This window comes from Caretta caretta, chromosome 11 (genome assembly GCF_965140235.1).
Source record: "Caretta caretta isolate rCarCar2 chromosome 11, rCarCar1.hap1, whole genome shotgun sequence".
NCBI classification, from domain to species: Eukaryota; Metazoa; Chordata; order Testudines; family Cheloniidae; genus Caretta; species Caretta caretta.
Window position 1 is genome coordinate 42,618,435 of NC_134216.1, and position 23,645 is coordinate 42,642,079.

The window sequence follows — 23,645 nt, forward strand, 5'->3', positions numbered from 1 at the left end:
ATGATAACCTACTATTGTTATCAGTTACCCTGTTAACTCAAGTGGCAGAAGTTGGTGGATCTAAAGGTGAATCAGAATGTTCCACATGATGTTTTTCAGGTTTTTTCTTTTTTTTAAAAGGCAAACACTGTAGGAAATTAGATCCAAACAACTACATTAGAAGAACATTCAGGTCACAAAGTCAAGCACTCAGAAAAGTAAGGAAATACCAGCATTAATGTTGCTTGTGCAATGTGGCTATCAGGATGCCAAAATGATAGTGGTCACAGTGCTCAAGTTGGGAGGATTAGTTAATGTTTGTAAAGTGATTTGAAAGAGACAAGAGCTAAATATTTAATTGTTGACCTTGTCCATACAGATCAAATGCTGATCAGTCCAGTAAATTTGATCAGAAAATACATTTTCACAACAGACTACTACTAGCTTTTGGGGGTTGAGTCTTTTTTTAGCAAAAGGAGGAAGGAGAGAGGGTCATTCTCTTCTCCCACCTCTCTCAAGTATTAAAGAAAGCAGACACCAGATACGAAACCTGCTAGATTTCAGGTTGGGTTACCTACAAAAAGGAAGGATCTTCCTGCACTCATGGGAAGTTCTCATCAGAAGCCACACATCTATTGATTTGAATGAACTGTTCTCTGCGCTAATGGGAGCTGAAAAAGTATCATCTTGAATTCAGCTGAAAACAGGTTATGGATGCCAAGGCCCTGGCTCAGATCTTCAGCTCATGCACATTTCACTCAGTACAAGACCAGAAGGGGGCAAAAAGCTGCTGTAATTTACATCCATCTTCCATGGCTCTAGAAGGCCATTCTAGGAGCTGGGGATTGCCAGGGTCTAGGAATGTCCCAGCCATGGCCCCTTGCCCCAAGCAGGACACCCTTCATCAATGAATAGAGGGCAGTAGTGTAGGAGCCACTACAAAGGCTCTGTGCTACCCAGGGGATTCTCCTAGGCAGGGAAAATCTCAGGTGGCTGGATCTGCTGGCTTTATAGGGCTTAAAGATTTAGTAGTCTGAGTTTCAGAGTAACAGCCGTGTTAGTCTGTATTCGCAAAAAGAAAAGGAGTACTTGTGGCACCTTAGCGACTAACCAATTTATTTGAGCATAAGCTTTCGTGAGTTACAGCTCACTTCATCAGATGCATACTGTGGAAAGTGTAGAAGATCTTTTTATACACACAAAGTATGAAAAAATACCCGAAAGCTTATGCTCAAATAAATTGGTTAGTCTCTAAGGTGCCACAAGTACTCCTTTTCTTTTAGTAGTCTGAGTGTGAAGCCAGAGCACACAGTTCTAAGCTATTAGTGCAGGACCTTTGGTTTAAAAATGGACACCCAACTGAAGTCACATTTCTTTGAAATCCCTTTCCCCTTCAATTGCTACAATTAAACACTTAAGAGAACTGTTACAAAAAACAAAATATTTTTCTGGTTGTTTTGCACATTTGACTGCACTTTGTATGCAGTCATTTCCATGGTCTCCTCTGTCTGTGAGGGTCTGTTAGCCAGCAAAGGGGAAACACCACAAAGCTGGAAAATGTGATTGTATAACACAAGTCAGCAGGGAGACTGAGAGGACATGATCTACAACTAAAATTTTGACTCATTAGATTTCAAGTTGACTGTGTTCCCTTAGTATCAGGGGGTAGCCGTGTTAGTCTATACCCACAAAAACAACAAGGAGTCCAGTGGCACCTTAAAGACTTTATTTGGGCGTAACCTTTCGTGGGCTAAAACCCACTTCATCGGATACAAGTACTGTTCCCTTAGGTATCAGTAATTAGTGGCTGATGTTGGTAAACAGAAGTCTCAGACATATTGAGCATTATAAACATTGGGACTTTAACCAACTTGGATCAGTGAGCCCTGGACGATCTCTCACATGGAGGGATATTTCTCTAGTCAACTATTTCTACTGTACATGTGTCCCATTTGAGGACTCATCTTTTAGAAAAGATTGAATAGTTCAGCTTGCTCTGTCACTGAGAGTGTCTAATCTGCGATACATTTTAGAGCACAAGCCTTTTGGTTTATCACTAACATTGCAGTCTGGCTAAGGGACAATTCAGCTTTATTTATCTGGCAGACTCAGCTGCTAGAGTAACTCTTGACACACAACTCTCCTTACAATATAGCACCACAATACTTTGTCTGATCTTTATAACACTTGTATTGACAATAAAATGACACATTATTATATCATTTCTGTGACTTAAAGGATTTCACAGCTTTCAGTTCATACCTCTGCCCTCTTAAGATTTTGCTATCCATTGCGAGTTAGTCACAAAGTCAAGCTCTTATTATGGAGTATAAAATGGACAAATCTGAACGATGCAAGGTTTTACTGACTTTTTAGCTATGCTTATATAACCTAGTAGAGTTTCACAGATGCTAGCAATTAGCAGATGACCTGCACAAGTTACGTTCTAGGCAAATAATTTTGCCAATGAAACAGGAAAGAAAGTAGAATCCTGCCTCATCACTCAAAAAATGAGCTACTGAAACAAAAGCAACAGAATTAAACACTAAGTTGAAGCTTCTCTCTATGATTCACTTTCTCTCTTCTTGATACAATTCAGCATAACTTATAACCAAAGAGCTGAATGGGCCCTTGTTCAGAGCATTTGGAATTCGAAACAGAGACACAGTTAACTCTGCAGGCTTAATTCCCAAAAGGCTCCCTTGCATATGCTGCTCTGTTTACTTCTAAACAATTTTTACATTAAAAAAAGACTTCTTGAGATTTTTTTTTTTAAAATGCAAGTTTTAAACTCTGATTCTGTGGATGACTTTTAAAAACATTAAAACATAATAATAGAGCATGACAGATGAGTAACCAATATAAGATCAATAAAGTGGACTAACCCCTGCTGTTCACCGATTTATAAAGTTGAGCAGTGGGAGGCGATAGCCTTATGTTGAGAAGCAGTGTAGTTTAGTGAATAATCCACTAGCCTGGGAGTCGAGAGATCTAGGTTGCATTCCCAGTTTTGTCACAAAACTTGCTGTATTACCTTAGGAAAATCACCTCACCTCTCGGTGCTTCTGTATTTCCCCCCCCCCCCACCCCCAATCTCTTTGGAAGGCTTCTCTGTTTAGGAGTCTAAACTATTTGGAGGTAGGGATTGTCTTTCTAGGAATCTGTACAGTGTCTACCACCAGTCCAGTTCCTAGTGGCCACCTTTCCACGTGGCAGCTGGGTCCCTAATAGCAGTCTCAGCAAAGAGAGGCCAAAGATTGAATGGGCACATAAGTTTTACTCCCCTCTCAAGACTAGAAGTTCTCCCCTCCAGGTCAAGGCTGAAGAATATTAGTGGAGAAGTCTGCTCTGCTGCTCCTACATTGTACCTATACAGCTGTCAGAGTACTTTGCATTCCAGGGTGATCTCAATCTCACACCTTTAATCACCATTAAGTTCATCAAAAATATTTGAAAGGAGAGAGACCCCCCGCCCCACCCCTTCAGAAAATGTACGTATAGTGGCATGTGCAACAAGACATTTGAAGCCAGAAGAAAAAATGCTAAGAAAGGCACCTAGGTCTAGTATGCAATTGGCTATTTGTTTAGCCTCTTTTCTTTTCCACAGTACAGAGAACATCCTGTATTTTCTCTATGGCTAGATGCATGTTAAAGTTTGCACTAAACAAAAATAAAACGATGTAATAATGGTGTGGAGGGTGGGTAGTCTTCAAAGGACACAAGCCCTAAGAGGAGCAGGATAGTGTATACACGCTATGGAAAGATTCAAGAAGGCAAGTCTTGTATAAACATCTTAATAAGCCAAAGGAATCTTTGAGTTTATATCAGGAAGGTAATTTAGCTACAAAATTAGGAGTTTTAAATCCAAATTTTAGTTATCTGTAATTAGAACCAAATGCTGAAATACATCCTAGACAGGCATCATAACTTGACACAGTGTTAATAATCCACTTTATAAAACAGGCAGGTCAAGCTATTTGATGTGTTTCCAATTTATCTCCTACTAGAGCTAGGCAAACTTTCTACTACTCTCAACTTCATTACTCTCTCAGATTTGGTTTAACCTGCACCCACAAGAGAGGAGGTTGATATTACCAGATATAATTTTGACACCCTCCAAGTCAGTGGCAGGCAGCCTTCCATGGCAGTTGGATTGGGCCTGGAGAGAGCAGCTCTTTCAGGCCTTTGTATGTCATTCCATTATAGGCATGGGTCTTTAGTCTCCTCATCTTGCAAAACCCCCATGTCGAATGCTCTGTAGCATCCTTTAAAGGTTCAAATCTTAAGACTCAACAGCAGTCGGTTTTTATTCTTCTAGCTTTAAATGCTGCTGAGACCATCTCTATTATTTAATTATCCAACCCCTAACACTGGAGTACTGTGGTCCAGACACTGATTTCATTGTATGTTTTCTTGGAAAAAAAGTATCTAGATGTAGAAAACATGCAAGAACTATCCAGCACTTTGCTAATAATTCCACACAGAAAAAAATCTATTTATTGCTGCTTTCTTGAAATAGTTCTGCAGATTTCGTATGCTGTATCTATCATGCCGCATGCTAGTGGCCAAACTGTATCTCATGTTCAGCCTTAATCTACACAGTGTCAATGTTACAGCTCAGAGCATCAAACTGATATTGCAAGAGGAATGGCTGCTGCAAAAATCCATCAATATTTCATTATTTTTGTTCAACAATATGTGCCCTACAAAGCAGCGTCCTAGACAACTTCGTTAAATTAGGTTTTTTATAATGCATTTCCCTGGGCTATTTGATAACTAGTATAAGTTAGCAACTTGCATGGCTGATTAACTGACAGATGATTCATGATCCTCTTTGAAAGAAGAAACATCAAATAGAAGAATGTGAACACTTTGATATGCGCTTGATGCAATATGATGTATATCTTCAAGACCTATTATTTAAAGCCAGTTCTAGTATTTTCCCTTTAATATTGCCAAGTATAAAAGCTATCCTACCCAAAATAGGAGACTTGTTTGCAACTTATAACAGCAATGCTTATTTGAAATTTCTCTCAAACGTACGGAGACTTATTGAGCAGTTGTGAACCAAGACACAATCACACTCCCCCTTTACAATACATATTACACCAGATCCAGTGCTTAAAAAGTTAAAACTACACCACATGCAGGAATGAAGTCACAAAGGAGAAAGTGTCTAAATTAGTCCTGAGGTGTCAAGTTATCAAGAAGAAGAAAAATCAGTGAGAACACCCACTTTTAATCAGAATGGAAGTTTTACACCATTTCACAGCAGCTCATTGTTAGGCTTTGGATACATGTGTTGCCCATTTCACAAATTCTTTAGACAAGTTTCCCCCCCCCACCCCCCCTTTTTTTTTGGGGGGGGGGAGGCGCAATATCTTTTCTCATTGTTTCCAAACAGTAACTCGAAGGTCCAGATATTCAATTTAGTCAAGACTGAAGTGATTTTTGAGTTGTAATGCAAGGGCACCACTATGATGTAATTGGAGATAGTGTATATGCCTTTAAGGAAGAGCTCTGTTCCTTGGGGAGACTTATGGATTATTGTTTCTGTGTTGCTACTATACCACCAGCCAAAAGGTACAGTCTTTTCTGCTTCCAAGAAAGCATGGCAATTTTTACAAACAGAGAAACAACGTGGTAGATGTAAGAATTTCAGTGAGATAATGGTAAGGGACAATAAAGAAGGGATGTTGCAGTCTGAGGCTGTCTACACTACGAAATTAGGTCGAATTTATAGAAGTCAGTTTTGTAGAAAGTGTTTTTATACAGTTGATTGTGTGTGTCCCCACACAAATGCTCTAAGTGCATTTAGTTGGCGGAGTGCATCCACAGTACTGAGGCAACCATCGACTTCCGGAGCGTAGCACTGTGGGTAGCTATCCCACAGTTCCCGCAGTCTCCGCCGCCCATTGGAATTCTAGGTAGAAATCCCAATGCCTGATGGGGCAAAAACATTTTTGCAGGTGGTTCTGGGTACATATCCTCAGGCTCCCCCTTTCCTTCCTCCCTCCATGAAAGCAACGGCAGGAAATCGTTTCATGCCTTTTTTCCTGGGTTACCTGTGCAGACGCCATACCACAGCAAGCATGGAGCCCGCTCAGCTCACCATCACCGCATGTCTCCTGGGGGCTGGCAGACGCGGTACTGCATTGCTACACAGCAGCAGCTCATTGCCTTTTGGCAGCAGACAGTGCAGTATGACTGGTAGCCATTGTCGCTGTACTCCAGGGTGTTCTTTTAGCTGACCTCGGTGAGGTCGGTCGGAGCGCCTGGGCAAACATGGGAGTGACTCAGCCAGGTCATTTCCCTTTTAAGTTTCGTCTCATGGAGATTCAGTCTTGCCGGCAGTCCTACTACACCATCTTTTAATGAGCAGCCTTCACAAAGAGGCTAGGATAGCACCCACCTGTCATTAGCCCCTCTGGTATCTTACATTTAGGGTCTTATTTTTGTCTTACGTGAGGCTGCAGGGGCTGGGGGGAATGGAAGAGCACAATCTGCCAGAGGTAATGGCTTGCTTCCAATACAGTTCAGATTTTCTTTGGGTCTACACTAAGCGCAGAAGCAACTGTGTAAGTAAGAGGGCTAGAGTCCAGAATCCAGATGCAGCTATGGGATCCTGGTGTGAGTACTTTAGGGGTGAAAAAGGAAGAATAGTCCCTTGGAGTTTTATTCCTACAGGAGACATAAGGATATCTGCTGCCATTCAATGAGTGGTGTGTTACTGTAGAAAGTTACATTTCAGTAGAGGACATTCAAGTTATTAAAGAAATACTGGAGTGCACCAAGATAACTTAAGTGCTTGTAATTCCCATTTCAAGGCAGATGGGATGGTAAATACTGAACGAAAATGTTACGCTGTATCCAGAGCATTACGAAAAGATTTGCAAAACAAACAACAAAAAGCTGCAGAACTGTTGGTTCTCGCCACCTTTAGTTTCAAGTTAGCTATACAGAGTGTGTGCATCTGAAAAGGAATAACTGAGGTATGACCATTTATTATGGTTGTGGTTAGTTGCCAACTGAATCCAAGAATGAGGCCCCTCACTGTGCTAGACTAACTATTCTATGTTTCATAGAGACCCTGCCCCAGAGAGTTTCCACTCTGAAGAGAAGACAGCCAAACAGGTTGCTTTAGTGTGTGTCACATAATATTCCTAGTACATTCGTTTTCACTGATTTTGGAAGAGAGACTGGACAACATAGTAATTTAAGTTGTAACTCAAGGGCCTATGCAAGAGACAGACACACATTAAGGGCCAACATCCCAATGAACTCCATGGGAAGAAGATAACATGGAGCAGAAAAGCAGCAGCAGAGAGAAGTGGGGAAGAGACAAAAGCCTGGCTTACATCTAAAATGTAGGTTGATCTGTCTACATGCTGAGGGATGTGAAAAATTCACACCCCTGAGAGATGTAGTTAAGCTAACCTAAGCCCCGGTATAGGCACTGCTAGGTAGATGGAATAGTTCTTCTGTCAACCTAGCTACCACCTCTCGAGGGGGTTGATTTACTACAGTGACAGACCAACCCCTTTCCTTCCTGTAGGAAGTGTCTACACTACAGGACTATAGCAGTGTAGCTGCATCAGTACCACTGTACTGTAGATATACCCAAAGTACTGGCAGGATAAAAAAAAAAACAGCAGCAGCTGGAGACAGAAAGAATGGAAGAAGAATAACCACAGAGACTGTCAAAAATAGCTAACCATCCTACAAGGGAAAGCGCATACCTACCATTCTTCTGCTGGAGGGTTTTCTGTAAAAAAAAGTTATTTTTCCTGTGTAGCTTTCCTCTGACCCTCTCAGTCTTTCTGTTCCTGCTCTCTTCTCATGTGTTCCCACTGGCCAGACAGGTGGGAGCACATTAGAACAGCCATGTTTTCCGACTTTTCATACACCTTCCCCACGTGTATTAAGAGCACAGAGAATCTGCTTGCGTCTTTCTACTATAAGCCATGGTATATGCTATGCTTAACAAGGCTGTCGCCTGGGGCAGGCCTGCAGGCTGTTGTTTGCCTCAGCTCAGCAATAGCCTTCCATTTCTAGAGAAGATGAAAAAAAAAAAAAAAACACACAAAAATCACCTATCTAGGCAACACCTGAAAGGAGTCTGATGGTCACTTTGGCTCCCTGGTGAATGTCTGATCTCCAAAACCTTCAGACTCTGCCGAGGAAAGATATGGCAAGGGGGGGCAGGAGGTCAGGAGAGAGGCAAGTTGGCAGAGCATCATGGGAGAATCTTGCACATCACTCCTGTATGCCTGGCTCTAGCCAAATGTATTCCCCCTTCTCAAGCAACATTTAAAAATTAAAAAAAGGGATAACAAGAAGTTTCATGCTTTGGAAATCTGAACCTCTCTTACCCAAAGTCACAGGGCCAAATTCTGCTCCAACCTTGGCTCAATTGGTTGTACACAAATGACAAATGCAGAAACAAAAGACAAAACACACTTCAGATTCTGAAGAGAACGTAAACTGATTTAGTGATTTCTGCTTGAGTCTACAAATAAATAAAGCAAGCAAGCCTGAAAAAATAGCTCAGAAAGGTGAATCGCTCCATCAATCTCCATGGGGTATTAACTCTGAAGCCTAATTACACAATTTAAAATACCAGCATATACCATTTAACTACTGATCAAAGCACTTCATAAGATGGGCATCCCTCTTTTTCTTAGATCTGCACAATCTACAGAGACAGCATCTTAGTTTGGTGTCACAAACGGAAGGAGCTTAATGTGTCCCGGCCTCCCCCGATTCCTCCAGTTTGATCTGGCTGCATGGGACTTACAGGGGCAGGAACAGGCATTTTGATGTTAGCTGGAACACATCTACTTAGGGAAGGGCAGAATTATGGCGTTTAAGGAAGGGCAGCATTTGGCCCCACAGCTTACTAACAAAATAGACCAGGGGTCGGCAACCTTTCAGAAGCGGTGTGTCGAATCTTCATTTATTCACTCTAATTTAAAGTTTCACGTGCCTGTAATATATTTTAACGTTTTTAGAAGGTCTCTTTCTATAAGTCTTTAATATAGAACTAAACTATTGTTGTATGTAAAGTAAATAAGGTTTTTAAAATGTTTAAAAAGCTTCATTTAAAATTAAATTAAAATGCAGAGCCCCCAGGAATGGTGGCCAGAACCTGGGCAGCGTGAGTGCCACTGAAAAATCAGCTCTCCCGCCGCCTTTGGCACGTGTGCCATAAGTTGCCTACCCCTGGAATAGACAATCCAACCATGCTCCATCCAGCCGCCCCTCCAAAAATACCCCAACGGCAGCAGTCCAGAAGGTAGAGCACAAGGAAAGGAAAATCAGAAAAGGGTGGCAATAAAAGGGCACACAGTCTATGGAGACGGCTGGGAAGAACGGGAGCTGCTTCAGAATGCAGGGAGCTTATCCAAGGGTTAGACAGACAGGTCTGGAAAACAGAAATAGGCAAGAATTCAGCATCGCAGAAAGACAGGCGCGGTTTCTCTCGCTCGCTCCTTTCACAAGGAAGTCCCCGACTCGCAGCCTGGCCAGGCCAGCCCGCCTCCTTCCGCGGCTCCGCCAGACACGGCTCGGCGGCGTGGTGCTGTGACAGACAGGCAGGGACCTTTCCCCCAGCGCGCAAACTTTGGACGAGCAGCCCAGCTCAAGCGCTTCCCGAAAGGCTGCGCCTCCGGGCCAGAGCCAGCAGGCTGCCCGCCCCGGCCGGCCTGGGAGCGAGGCGGGTCCCCGGTGCCTGGGGGCAGGCACGGGGCGGGAGGCAGCTCCTGGCCCGGGGAAGGGAGCCAGGGGCAAGCGGCGCGAGGCTCTGCGGCGATCCGCGCGGGGGGGCGGGTGATGGACAGGGCTCATTAGCGCGGCTCTGAGCACCCCGAGCACCCCCAGGACTCCGCTGCAGTAAACAAGCCCCGAACCCAGCCGGCAGCTTCCCCTGCTCCCCCTCAGACCCGCACCCGAGCCCTCCGCCGCCTCGGGCAACTCGGCAGCGCCGCGCTCCAGCTGCTGCCCTGTATTTACCCCCGGGGAGGGGGCAAGGAGCGAGGCGCCCCGCGCTGCCAGCCCCACCCAGAGACAACACTCCCTCCCCCGCGTCCCCCTTACCGCACTCCGCCTGGGTCCCTCCGGGCTCCCTACGCCCCGGGCGAGGGAGGCAGCGCCCGCCTCTTAGCCAGCCGCTGTAGCGGCCGGAGCATTTTGGGATGGGAAACTATTTATAGAGCCCGTGAGCGGCTGGGCAGCAGCAGGAAAAGCTCCCGGAGCAGCCAGAGCAGAACCTGCCCAATGAGCCCTCTTTGCTTCTGCACATGTCCCGACTCCGGAGCTGGTCCGAATGAGCATGTGCGACGTGTCTGCACATGCCCATTAGCCGAGTGACGCGCCGGCAGGGCCGATGCCCACCGCCTGCCCTTGGCACGGAGCGGCTCCTCGCAAGCTCCGCTTCCCGGGAAGCCCAGCCCCGTTGTTGCAAGGGCAGGAGCTGGGGACCAGACCCGCAGGAGGAGCGAGCAACGGGGGTTCGAGCCTCGGCTCCGCTGAAGAAATGTTACGGTCTTAAAACTGCTGCCCCTTAACTTTCTAAAAAGGAAGTGTTCTGTGTTTTGGATTCTAAACAGCGGGAGCTGTATTTCCTCCCCTCCATCCTTTAGTATCATCAGCAAGGCACGCCCGTTTTCTGTGATTAAAAACAAACTTCTCCCACAAAACCCCCCATAAAATCCACATTTCCCCGCCATTAAAATGAAACGCTGAATTTCACTTTGCCTAACCCGCCTATCTGGAGGTATCAGTTGAACAGTGTTTTATTAATAGATTTGATTTTTTTAAACTGGCGGCCTGTAAGATCTGGTAGTTACCCAATCTCTCCCCCCTGGGCTCTTAACAGGCTGGTGGTGGCCAGAGGTGACACCCAGTTAAACGCAAGCAATTCTCTCTCAAGGGAGGCAGGGGGTATCCAGGTGACTCTCAGCCCCCGGGCAACCCATGCACCATCAGGAGCTATCCCCCATATAGATAATAAATAGACGGGGTTCACACTTCCTGCCCCTCACTCTTAACCTGCTTGCCAAGGAGCGGCTGTTCTCATTCCAAAGACTGTCTACAAACTGGACAAAGAAGAAATCAGATGAAAGAGGATGCCCTTGCTATAGGCCAAGGGAAAAAAGCAGGTAGTTAATCATTTTTGGAAGAGTATCCATCTTCAGTCGATGCATTATACTTTTCCAGGACAAAGGGTAAACATCCTCTCCATAAAAAGACAAAAAGCAGGGGAATGTAGTAGGAAGAAAGCCTAAGACATTGGTAGTTCGCTCAAGGTCTGCCATGCCAGCTGTCTGTGCAGGGCTGGGGCATCACACAGATGGAACAGGCACACAGCCAAACATCAACCAACATCTCGCAACACCCCTCAGATGAGTTCTCTTATGGAGTGTGTATGAACACAGGCGGTTGCACACCTGCTGGTGTAGGCTGTACTACACCTCTCGTGCCCTACAATGGATCAGGGACAGAAGTTTGAAGGAAAGGCATTACATGCATAGCACATCTCAGAGTGTGCACTCATATAGACCAGGGATGCAAACAGGAGGGTAGGCATTTTCTAAAGGATCTTGTTAAATAAAGGTCACACACACAGAGATGCCAATATAAAAGTGAACTTTCTTCATGACCCCCCCATCACATGATCCAGTCAGCATTCAAAAGTGATTATCCTTGTCCTATGACAGGGGTCAGCATTCACAAACTCCAGGGGTTATATTAAAATCCCATAGAATTTATAGCGACACATTGTATAATTAAGGCATTTTCTGAGGCATATAAAAACCTTTAGCCATATATTTAATTCTCAGAAGTTAAGAGGGATACAGGCCCATTTTGAGGCACTGTACATCATCTTATATCCTCTTTGTTTATAAAAAGAAAAGGAGTACTTGTGGCACCTTAGAGACTAACAAGTTTATTTGAGCACAAAAGCTTATGCTCAAATAAATTTGTTAGTCTCTAAGGTGCCACAAGTACTCCTTTTCTTTTTGTGGATACAGACTAACACGGCTGCTACTCTGAAACCTTTGTTTATAAAGTGTCCTTTCACAGGTAAATAGGGGATTTGGGTAGCGATAGGGGGAGAAAAGTTTGGGAAAAACTGGTATATCTTAGAAGTAACTAGAGAGTGGGCAGGCAGATAAAAAAGAATGAAAAAGCTTATAAGGTGAAGAGTAGCATTCAGCACACTCTTCCAGAAACACTCACTACTCCACCCCAGTAACACCATGCATGGGAGTCAAACAGAGAATGAGAATCAAGAGGAGAAAGCCAGTTATAACCAGGTCACAAGAACAAGCCAACTTATTTCCTGCCATCATAAATGCATAGGAATGGTCAGACTAGATCAGACCAATTGTCTCCAGGAGTGGCACCAGATACTTCAGAGGCAGGTACAAAAAACTCCCCAGTAAGTGGTTACAGGGTAGCCTGCTCCCAGAGAAAGTTTATTCCTAACCCCCAATTGTTAGAGGGAGGTTATGGCCTGAAGCATGAGGGCTTACATCCCTTCCAAATCTCTGTTATTTTTTTAGATTCCCCCCTTGAACTCAGGAAGTACTTCTTATCCAGACAGGATGATCACTTGGTGAATCCTGCTGGGTTCTTGGCCTCAGTGCTATTATGTGGCCATTAGTTCCACTGGCAAAGTGAAAGTGCTACATGCTATCTCAGTCAGTTTAGCATTGCCCTGACCTTCCAGGTAGAATAGCAGCATATCTGAATCAGGGTTGAAAGATAGTTCCAGCCCTCCCAACAGAATGGTCTTTCAACCCCAGGCCTTGCCTGCCTCGGATAGCTTTGAGATCAGGCAGCAGGGGGAGAGTAGTGCAGCTCTGGAGACATGATGCTGCAGGCAGAGAGGCAGGCAGCAGAAAAAAACAAACATAATTAAACAGTGGGAAGGAGATATGTGGGGAGGTCAATTACCCCTCTCCACATGAGGCCTCTGAGCAGGATTTGTCGTCTTACCTCAATTAACTTGTTCATATAGAAATTGCTTTGGCAGGCAAGCAACAGATTCTTCTTCCTTTAACCTAGGCTTCCTCCAGTTTTCTAGAAAGGAAACTTCTGTTAATAATGCCTCATAGCCCAGTGCTGAGTACCTGAATAAAATAGTTCTCAAAACAAAAGTGCTGGTGACGTAGTAGCTTAGCAGGGTTTATCCAGGGCATCGCTTTTTAGCTGTTGTGGGTAGAAGGGTGAGAAGGACTCTCCTTTGTGCGCTACTGTCCCTCTGAGCCCAATACAGAGCTGGCTGTATTTTAAAGAAGCCTTATTGATGGTGCAGGAACAAGCCATCCCGATATGTAGAAAGAATAGCAAAAATGGCAGCTTGGCTTAACAGAGAAATCTTCAGTGAGCTTAAACACAGAAAGGAAGCTTACAAGAAGTGGAAACTCGGACAGATGACTAGGGAGGAGTATAAACATATTGCTCAAGCATGCAGGGGTGTCAGGGCCGGCTCTAGGATTTTTGCTGCCCCAAGCAAAAAAATTTTTGGCCTCCCCCGCTTTTTTTTGTGCCCCCCCCGCCCCCGGCTCCACCCCAACTCCGCCCCTTCCCAAACCCTTCCCCAAATCCCCAGCCCCACCTCCTCCCCGGGCATGCCTCATTCCCCCCGCCCTTTGCTTCCTGTGGCTCCCCACCATGCAATCCCCCGCCCTAGCTCACCTCCACTCCACCTGCTTCCCTGAACATGCCGCCGCTCTGCTTCTCCCCCCTCCCTCTCAGGCGAGAGAGAGGCAGCACGTTCAGGGAAGCAGGTGGAGCGGAGGTGAGCAGGGGAAGTGCAGAAAGTAACGGGGGGGCAGGAGGGGCAGAGGAACAGCTCCCCACCCCAGCTCACCTCCGCTCCACCAGTGCCGCCTTCCCCAAGCACACCGGCTTCTCCCCCTCCCTCCCAGGCTTGCTGCGCCAAACAGCTGTTTTGTGCATGGCAATCCTGGGAGGGAGGGGGCAGAAGCGGAGTAGAGGCGAGCTGGGGCGGCGGGGCACATTTCTAGGGGCGGCAGGGCCGGCGCCGGAATGCCGCCCCTAGGACTGTGCCACCCCAAGCACCTGCTTGTTTTGCTGGTGCCTAGAGCCAGCGCTGAGGGGTGTAATCAGGAAGGCCAAAGCACAATTGGAGTTGCAGCTAGCAAGGGGTGTGAAGGGTAACAAGAAGGGTTTCTACAGCAACAAGAGGGTGGTCAGGGAAAATGTGGGACCCTTACTGAATGGGGGAGGCAACCTAGTGACAGATGATGTGGAAAAAGCTGAAGAACTCAATGCTTTTTTTGCCTCGGTCTTCATAGACAAGGTCAGCTCCCAGACTGCTGCACTGGGCAGCGCAGTATGGGGATGAGATGAGCAGCCCTCAGTGGTGAAAGAACAGGTTAAAGACTATTTAGAAAAGCTGGCCATGCACAAGTCCATGAAGCCAGATCTAATGCATCCCAGGGTGCTGAGGGAGTTGGCTGATGTGATAGCAGAGCCATGGGCCATTATCTTTGAAAACTCATGGCGATTGTGGGAGGTCCCAGATGATTGGAAAAAGGCTAATGTAGTGCCCATCTTTAAAAAAGAGAAGAAGGAGAATCTGGGAAACTACAGACCAGTCAGCCTCACCTCAGTCCCTGGAAAAATCATGGTGGAGAGGAAGGTGATCAGGAACAGTCAACATGGATTCACCAAGGGCAGGTCATGCCTGACAAACCTGGTTGCCTTCTATAATGAGATAACTGGCTCTGTGGATATGGGGAAAGTGGTGGACATGATAGATCTTGACTTTAGCAAAGTTTTGACACCGTATTCTTGCCAGCAAGTTAAAGTATGGATTGGATGAATGGGCTATAAGGTGGATAGAAAAGCTGGCTAGATTGTCAGGCTCAACAGGTAGTGATCAATGGCTCGATGTCTAGTTGGCAGCTGGTATCAAGCAGAGTGCCCCAGGGTCGGTCCTGGGGTTGGTTTTGTTCAACATCTTCGTTAATGATCTGGATGATAGGATGGATTGCACCTTCAGCAAATTTGCAGAGGACACTAAGCTGGGGGGGAGAGGCAGATATGCTGGAGGGTAGGGATAGCATAGGCACCGACTCTGTGGGTGCTGCAGGGCTGGAGCACCCATGGGGAAAAATTAGTGGGTGCTCCACGCCCACTGGCAGCCAAGCTCCCCCCACCCCATTCTCACCTCCTCCTCCCCGGGAGGAACCAAGTCCCTGCTACTCCCCGTTCCAGCACTTCCCGCCTGCTGCCTAACAGCTGTTTGGCGGCATTTAGGAGGAAGCAGGGGGAGTGGGGATGCGGCTCGCTCAGGGGAAGTGTCAGTAAAGAGGCAGGGCAAGGGTGAGGACTTGGGGGAAGGGGGTGGAATTGGGGCAGGGCGAGGGTGCTACAGGGGCTGGGCAATGAGCACCCACAGGGCAGAGGGGAAGTCAGCGTCCATGAGGGATAAGGTCTAGAGTGACCTAGACAAATTAGAGGATTGGGCCAAAAGAAATCTGATGTAGTTCAACAAGGACAAGTGCAGTGTCCTGCACTTAAGACGGAAGAATCCCATGCACTGCTACAGGCTGGAGACCGACTGGCTAAGTAGCAGTTCTGCAGAAATAGACCTGGGGATTACAGTGGACGAGAAGCTGGATAGGAGTCAATAGTGTGCCCTTGTTGCCAAGAAGGCTAATGACATACTGGGCTGCATTAGTAGGAGCATTGCCAGCAGATCGAGGAAGTGATTTATTCCCTTCTATTTGGCACTGGTGAGGCCATATCTGAAGTATTGAGTCTAGTTTTGGTCTCCCCACTACAGAAGGGATGTGGACAAATTGAAGAGAGTTCAGCAGAGGGCAACAAAAATGATTAATGGGCTTGGGCACATGACTTATGAGGAGAGGCTGAGGCAACTGGGCTTATTTAGTCTGCAGAAGAAAAGAGTGAGAGGGGATTTGATAGCAGCCTTCAACTACCTGAAGGGAGGGTTCCAAAGAGGATGGAGCTAGGCTGTTATCACTGGTGGCAGATGACCGAACAAGGAGCAATGGGCTTAAGTTGCAGTGGGAGAGGTCTAGGTTGGATATTAGGAAAAATTATTTCACTAGGAGAGTGGTGAAGCACTGGAATGGGTTACCTCGGAAGGTGGTGGAATCTTCATCCTTAGAGGTTTTTAAGATCCAGCTTGACAAAGCCCTGGCTGGGATGATTTAGTTGGGGTTGGTCCTACTTTGAGCAGGGGGGGTGGACTAGATGGCCTCCTGAGGTCTCTTCCAACCCTAATCTTGTATGATTGTTCCAATATACCTTTGTTCTGAGAATTATTTTCCATTTATGCACATTACATGTACAACAAGCCGTAGACTTCCTTTTTTTAACTGACCTGTCTCATTTGATCCCTGTACAAACCCTGGCCACCTCAGCAACTGCAAATGGTATTATATGAGACTATCACAGGTCCACTCACCACTTGTGACACCTCCTCCTGGCCGCTCTGCAGGTTAGCTCCTTCCAGGTGCTGTGCCCTTCTCTGGCAGTCTCTCTACCCATGATCCTCTCGCACCCTGCAGCCCCTCTTGCTCCAGGAGCTACAGCTTCCTCTTCATGACTTAGCCCTCTGGCCAGGTCACTATGGTCCTCCTCTTACAGGCTATCAAAGTCTTTCAGGGCAAACTGTCCCAGGCAGTCTGCTCTCCACTGCCTGGTCTGTGCTGCTTTCCCAGTGTCTGGTAGGAGAACTGCCCTTTCCCTGCCTAGCTTTGCCAGCCCAAATTCCCTCCCCCTGGAAGAAATTGTAGATGCAGACAACCCTCTAGAGTCCCAAATACACTTCCCTTCACCCAGGGAATATCTGCAGACTAATCTGTAGCCCCCTTTCTGCTCTCAGCTCCTGGGCTTCATACAGGCCACTCCTGTTCCTGACCAGCTGAGCCTCCTCGCTAATTAATTCCTACTCCCTGGGTCCTCCTCCAGGTGCAGCCTGGGCAATCTAGCCACCTAAACCTCTTTAGGCCTTGTGTGGGGTGGACACCTCATCAAAAAGGCATAGCCATGGCTTCTGCCGAAAGACATACAGGGAAATCAGAAATCTGAATACATTCTGGATTCCTCAGGACTATGTATGCCCAAAAGTTCATAGAACTATGAGACCAAAGATTGAGTATTCTGGTTCCTGAACAAACCAGTTATGTCTTACGCTCGTGCTTTCACCAAGAGATTAGTAGTTACCCCAAGACAGTATTGAGGGCTGCACTCTCATGTGGCATGCTGCATTCCTATCAAACCAAAGCAGTATCACCTCACTTAGTGGAATAGTATTGCTATATAATGTTGCAAAGCCCTCAAACACGTTTATAAGCCATTTCTATGCTGTTGTATCATTACACACATAGTGCTCTGCAACGTTTAAACAGAGAAAAGTCTATTTTCCCCATTTATAGTTGGATTAGTTCACACATGAAGAACATTATCCATATTACAAAGCTCACAAGTGAAAAAAGCAGATACGTGTTTACAGCCATTCGGGGTTCACAAACACAAGGACCGCTAAAGAGGGTCACAAATCCACATGAGGCTCCTGAGTACCAGATTTTGCATTTGGGTCACTGAGTTAGCTCAAAGCAGTTTAAAACTGATGTAGGTAAATTGTTCCCTATGGACTGTCCATGTGAGGGAACTCATGAGATGTTTATTCCACAATGTGTATGGAGTAAATTACATCAAGATACTTTTTTTCAGATCAACTCATTTGAGACTCTGGTGAAAATCTTGTTCCCAGCACCCAGCCTAAGTACTTGGGCTGGAGGAAATGTGAATCCACAGGGAGAGGGAATGGGAAAGAATTCACCCTCTTATGCAGCTCTGAAGCCACTATCCCAGGTTCACAAGGCTTGAGTAGCCTACATAGACAGCCCTTGTGCACTTCTCTGCATGGTCAGTGTCTGGTCAATCCAAACAGTCGCAAATTTCATTAGCCTGTCCCAGTTTCACCATATGCCCACCCCTCAGACACACTGCGTGTACCTATGAATATAGCCTCACCCACAAAGCCGGGCTCTATGGTGTGCCTGCTCTAAGTGGGCTCCACAAAACCTCCCCCTACCATCAGCAGATCTGCACTGATTCTGATGCATGTAACGCCCTCCATACCTATGAAAGGGGGACAGGAAAGGAGGCTACATGAATAATGAGTGTAAGACTAAGATCCAATCTGTTTCGTCACATGACATGTGACAGATTATGTCTGTCCATGTCTATATCAAACTACAAACTTCATTTTGTTTTGTGAATGCCCTTTTGAGTACATGCTGCTCTGTGCCTTCAATGTTGCCTTTTTACCTCCATCTTAGACTAGGATTCCAGGAGGACTTAGCAGATGACTCACAATGCAGAGCAATCAAGTGTCATTAACCTGGAGGGTCTCCCATTCAAATTAATGACAGGTTTCAGAGGAACAGCCGTGTTAGTCTGTATTCGCAAAAAGAAAAGGAGTACTTGTGGCACCTTAGAGACTAACCAATTTATTTGAGCATGAGCTCATGCTCAAATAAATTGGTTAGTCTCTAAGGTGCCACAAGTACTCCTTTTCTTCATTCAAATTAAGGCACCCTAGGACAATAAGCTTGCTGCTGCTCAAAGGAACCAGTTCTCCCAGATAGACTTGTAACCAAGAAATGGAGCAGCTAATGAGAGACTTGATGCTACTGAGGCGAGTCATCTGGAGTGGTGTGAGGGGGACTGAAAATGTATAAAAAGAAGGCTCTCTCCCTGGCTGTTTTGAGAGAAGACTAGAACTGTAAGGCGAGCAGCAGGAGGAGGAGGAGGAGGAGGAGGAGGTGGAGGTGGAGGTGGAGGTGGAGGTGGTCTGGGACTCTTGAATGTACAGACCAAAACCCAAAGGGCTGTAGAAGTAGTGAAGACATTGCAGGGTTTTGTGTGCAGGTGTTTGTTATTTTGCCATAGATCTGCATATCTCCTGTGCTTTGTCTAGGAGTAAAGTGTGATTGGTTTAGAAATTCCTTTGCAAAATCTGTGTGTTCCTTTCTCTCTTTGGGACTGGCAGTGAAAGCAAAGTAACCCAGAGGGTCCACAGGTTTGGTGGGAAGGCTTGGAAGAGCTGGTTCTAGTTTTGGAGTCTGGATAGTTGGACTGTGGAGTCCTTATCTCTCAGAAAGGGAGTGCTAGCCAGAATATCTGCATCCCTAGAGGCCCAGAGCCAGAAACTGTTCCTAGACTCTATCCATCCCCAACTGCCTAAGAGCACATGGGTCCAGTGAATGAATCCAAGTACAGCAACCTGGTGAGTGTCCACCATGGGGAACTCCTCCAGGGTTGTAACACCAGGCACAAATGTGGAGGATGGCTAGCTGTCTCAAAGCATATATTTAGGGTGTCAGGATCGCAGTGAGTTACTGAGCACTGCTCAGATTCCTACACAAATCTATGTGTTGATGATACATGTGTGGCTATCTGGTGATCAAAAATTACTCAGACCTGGGTCTTGCTATCTTAAATTCTGGACCAATATCAAAAGCAGTGCTAATGCGAGAGACCAACGACAGCTGTGAAGTCTGATATTGTAAAGATCACCACATCTGAAAACAAATTCTTTAGTGGTGAAATTCCCCGCCAGGCAGAGAACCAGCTCAATGCTTATGCACCACATACGTCCCTCTTAAAGTCCCATTATCTCCCTCCACTCCCCACCCCCCATCCTTAAATCCAGTATTTTCTCCATTTAATTTCAGTACGTCTCTGTGGCTCCTTTTAAATGTGGAAACAGAAACTGCTTACTCAGCAACATCATGAGACTCAGATTGCCTCTCAGGCAACCACAGCAAAGGAACAAATAGAATCTTAAGCTTTGGGGGAATGCTGAGAATGTTTAGGACACTAATATTCAAAACCAATGTATTGCACTGTGTTCAGATTATCAAGTGACACCTGTCTTTTAATGTCTAATGTTTAATAGCTCATGACCTGACAGAGCCAGAACCACTTTGGCAGGACCTGGACAAATGCTTTCAGGACCAGTAAGCTTTTCCAATCACTGGTCCCGGGTGAGTGCTCAGAAGGAAATATTTCCAACCTTTGGCATATCTGAGCTCATAATCAGGCTTTTAGAGTAGGCTGCTGTTGTTTCCCTGCTCATTCTGCCATATCCACTTCAACTCAGCTGCATGTCACATGGCTGAGGTACAACTGGCTGAGGAAGTTAAATAAGGCTGTCAAATTTAGCTTATTTGCACTGTGAATATTAAGAGCAGCAGCCCATTCTGATTGCTGCTTCCAGGCACAAGCAGCACTGGAAATGATCCTCTGGAACTCTTTAATGGCCTTTTTAAGATGCAGACTTTAAAAAACCCCTCAAGTTAATGGGTCAGGTCCCTTGGACAGAGTAATTGCTGAAGAAGAAGACACATTCAGGATGGCTGGAAATTTCTGGGGGCAAAATATCCAAGAAAGCACCATTAGAAATCAATCTAAGTGCATAGGGGAAAGAGGTAGTGGCCAATATGGTTAAAAGAGCCTTTGAAAGTAGAAAAAGAATCATACCAAAAATAAGGTAGACTAGAAAAGTGACAAGGGGATGCTGAATTAAGGACGTGTGATAAATAAAGTGGGGGGATAGCTCCCTTTGATGGACACCCAGCCAGCCAGTTGGCTGTAAAACTCCTTTTGGTAGCTGTTCTTTACTTGCTTTACCTGTAAAGGGTTAAAAAGTCCCCCAGGTAGAGAAGAAGAAAAAAAAAGTGGGCATCTGACCAAAAGAGCCAATAGGAAGGTAGAACTTTTTAAAATTGGGAAAGAAACTTTCCCTTTGTCTGTTGTTCTCTGGGCGGCAGGGGTGAAACAGCAATGCAGTAAGCAGCTTTAAACCAGGTATAATTATAGATTATCAATTCAGACCTCAAACCTACTTATCTGAAGCCTCAGATATGTAAGTAAAATTAGGGAATGTCTAGAAAGACACGATTAGGGTTATTTCTTTTATTCTTTATTGGCTCGTGGATTCCTCGGTGCTCACCCCAGATGCTTTTGTTTTCTTGTAACCTTTAAGCTGAACCCCCAAAAAAGCTATTTTGGGTGCTTGATTTTTGGAATTGCTCTTTTAAAATCTAGCAAAAGCCTAAGTTCCAGATGTATTTTCTTTCTTTTTATTTTTAATAAAATTTACCTTTTTTAAGAACAGGATTCGATTTTTGGTGTCCTAACAGATTTGTTCATATGCTGTTTGACTAGCTGGTGGCAACAGCTAATTTCCTTTGTTTTCTTTCTCAGCTCTTCCCTGGAGGAGAGAGGGGGGTGAAAGGACTTGAGGGTACCCCCCAGGAAGGAATTCCCAAGTGCTCCTTCCTGGGTTCAAAGGGTTTTTTGGTTTTTTTTTTTTTGCATTTGGGTGGTGGCAGTGTTTACCAAGCCAAGGTCAGAGAAAAGCTGTAATCTTAGGAGTTTAATACAAGCCTGGAGTGGCCAGTATTAATTTTTAGAATCCTTGCAGGCCCTCACCTTCTGTACTTGGAGTGACAGAGTGGGGATTCAGCCTTGACAATATGGAAGAGTAACGTCAAAAGCACATGAAGGAGTACTACAAGCAAAGGATTAAAGGGAACAATAACAGTTTAATAAGCAAGAGGATGAAAATGAAAAGTGCAGGTCAGTTACTTACAGTACTCCTCACTGTGCAAATGGCACCTTCTTACTCAGAAGATCGGCACTCTTGTTAGTCTGGAGAGTCAGATAAAACAGTTACCGATTTTTCTTTACCTGTTGTTTGAGATGTGTTGCACTGTAGGGTGTCTGCACCTTGTGCTCAGTTGTTGGAGAGTTTCCTCTCAGCAGTACCCGTTGGGGCAGCATGAGTGACTCATGCCACTACTTCCCCTTTGTATTCAGGACTAGGATTAGGAAGTAATGGGAATAAAATCCCTTCCCTCTGAATGACATGGGAACATCCTCTATGGCCCCCAGGAGGAGAAGAGCCTAGAGCTCCTGAAGTAGCACTCTCCCAAGAGAGGGGTCTCTGTAGAGGGATGGGGCAATGGGGGGATAGAAGTAAGTTGAAGGGTATGTCCCAGCTCCACTGTGCTTAAGACCCACAGATCCATGGTGATGGAGGTCCAAGCACTCAGGAAGCGGGATAGTCAGTTGGCAAAAATTGGAGTGGGGAAAGATGGTACTTTGGTGAGTGGTAAACTGCTCTCAACCAACAGGTGAAAAATGATAGTTTGAAGGAACTAGTTTGCCTAGAAGAACTGACAGCTGTAGGAGAGGAGGACGACAGTCTTGTAACTTCTGCTCCTCTTTTTAGATAAGTCCAAGGTATGCAGCAAGAAGGGCTGAAACAGCTGGGACTGTTGTGGGTAGAATGATTTTCTTTTGCAGCTGATGTATAAATCCTAAGATGGTCGCCCTGGAAACCTTAACACTATGAAGGGTCTCATTTGTCTTATTGGGAAAGAACCAGGGGCCTTCAAATGAGAGGTCTTGAATCATTTGTTGCCTCCCAGGGAAGACCTGACAACTGCAGCCAAGATGAACACTGCACAGTGATGGCAGAAGCCAGAGCTTGAGCCCATAAAGTCCACCACATCCAAGCTCGCTTGCAGTGCTGTTTTGGCAACAAATTTGCTCTCATCTACCATAGCAGTGAACTCCTTCTTTGCCTGATCAGGGCGCTTGGCTTTGAACTTCAGGATATTATCCCACAGACTTAAATCCTATCAACCCAGCAGAGTCAGCTGGTTCATGATCACAAGCTGTAAACTCCCTGCTCACGAAAGCTCATGCTCAAATAAATTGGTTAGTCTCTAAGGTGCCACAAGTACTCCTTTTCTTTTTGCGAATACAGACTAACACGGCTGTTCCTCTGAAGCCTTCCTGCTGAATAAGTCTGTTTTTTTTTGCTTTTTTGGGGGGTCCTGTCTCTTTTTTTCATTAGCAGCAGCAACTACCAGGGAGCCTGAGGAGCATGGTTATAGAAGTGCTCAAATCCCTGTGAAGGGACATAATATCTTTTCTCCACCTTTTAGCAGTGGGAGGCAATGGGCAGGCACCCCGCTGGGCTGCTGGGCATGCTCAGGTCAGGATACATATCATCCAACCTCAGAGGCTGATGAGGAGTCTACTTCCTCAGACCATGGTGGAGATGGCCCCTTTGTACCAGGGAGACTAGCTCAGAGCCCATCACTGCCTCTTTGGGTGTACAAACTGGACACTTTCCTATAGCCTCAATATCCTCTAGAGACTTTTGGGGGAACAAAGTATAACTCATTCCTAGCAAGGCGCATCTTAAGAGAATTGGGGTGCCCCCTTCTTTGGTTAGAGTTAGAAGAACGTATTTAATCTAAAATGGAAAAAGAATAGATCCCTCAACAGGCGCGTAACCAATGGCTGGCACTGCTTGCTTCTGAGACAGGGCTACCTGGCTGTGGCAGCTTTGAATTGCCACACCCCACCCTGGGTTAGTCTGTGACTATAAACTGAGCTCTGTGCCCTGCGTCTGCCAACAGAAGCAAACCCGTGGGCAGTGGTACAAGCCACCAAGGGAGGATGTGGAATCACTAATACCAGCTGTGATGATTTGGCACTGCTTGTCATAATTTATTAATATTGTGTGGGGTTTTTGTGATGTCTGCTGCATGCATATATTGTGGTAATTC

At 45.7% G+C, this 23,645-nt stretch overlaps 1 protein-coding gene across 3 annotated transcripts in view; it reads right to left on the reverse strand.

The window, feature by feature from the left end:
• Positions 1-10,359, reverse strand: part of WIPF1 (WAS/WASL interacting protein family member 1) — a 99,466-nt gene extending 89,107 nt beyond the window's left edge. The window contains exon 1 of one of the 3 annotated variants that reach the window (XM_048869970.2): positions 10,075-10,359. The gene's annotated coding sequence lies outside the window, so the exon portion shown is untranslated. The remainder of the gene's footprint in view (positions 1-10,074) is intronic. The other 2 variants (XM_048869968.2, XM_075117968.1) reach the window with 2 other exon arrangements.
• Between the last annotated feature and the right edge of the window lie 13,286 nt (positions 10,360-23,645).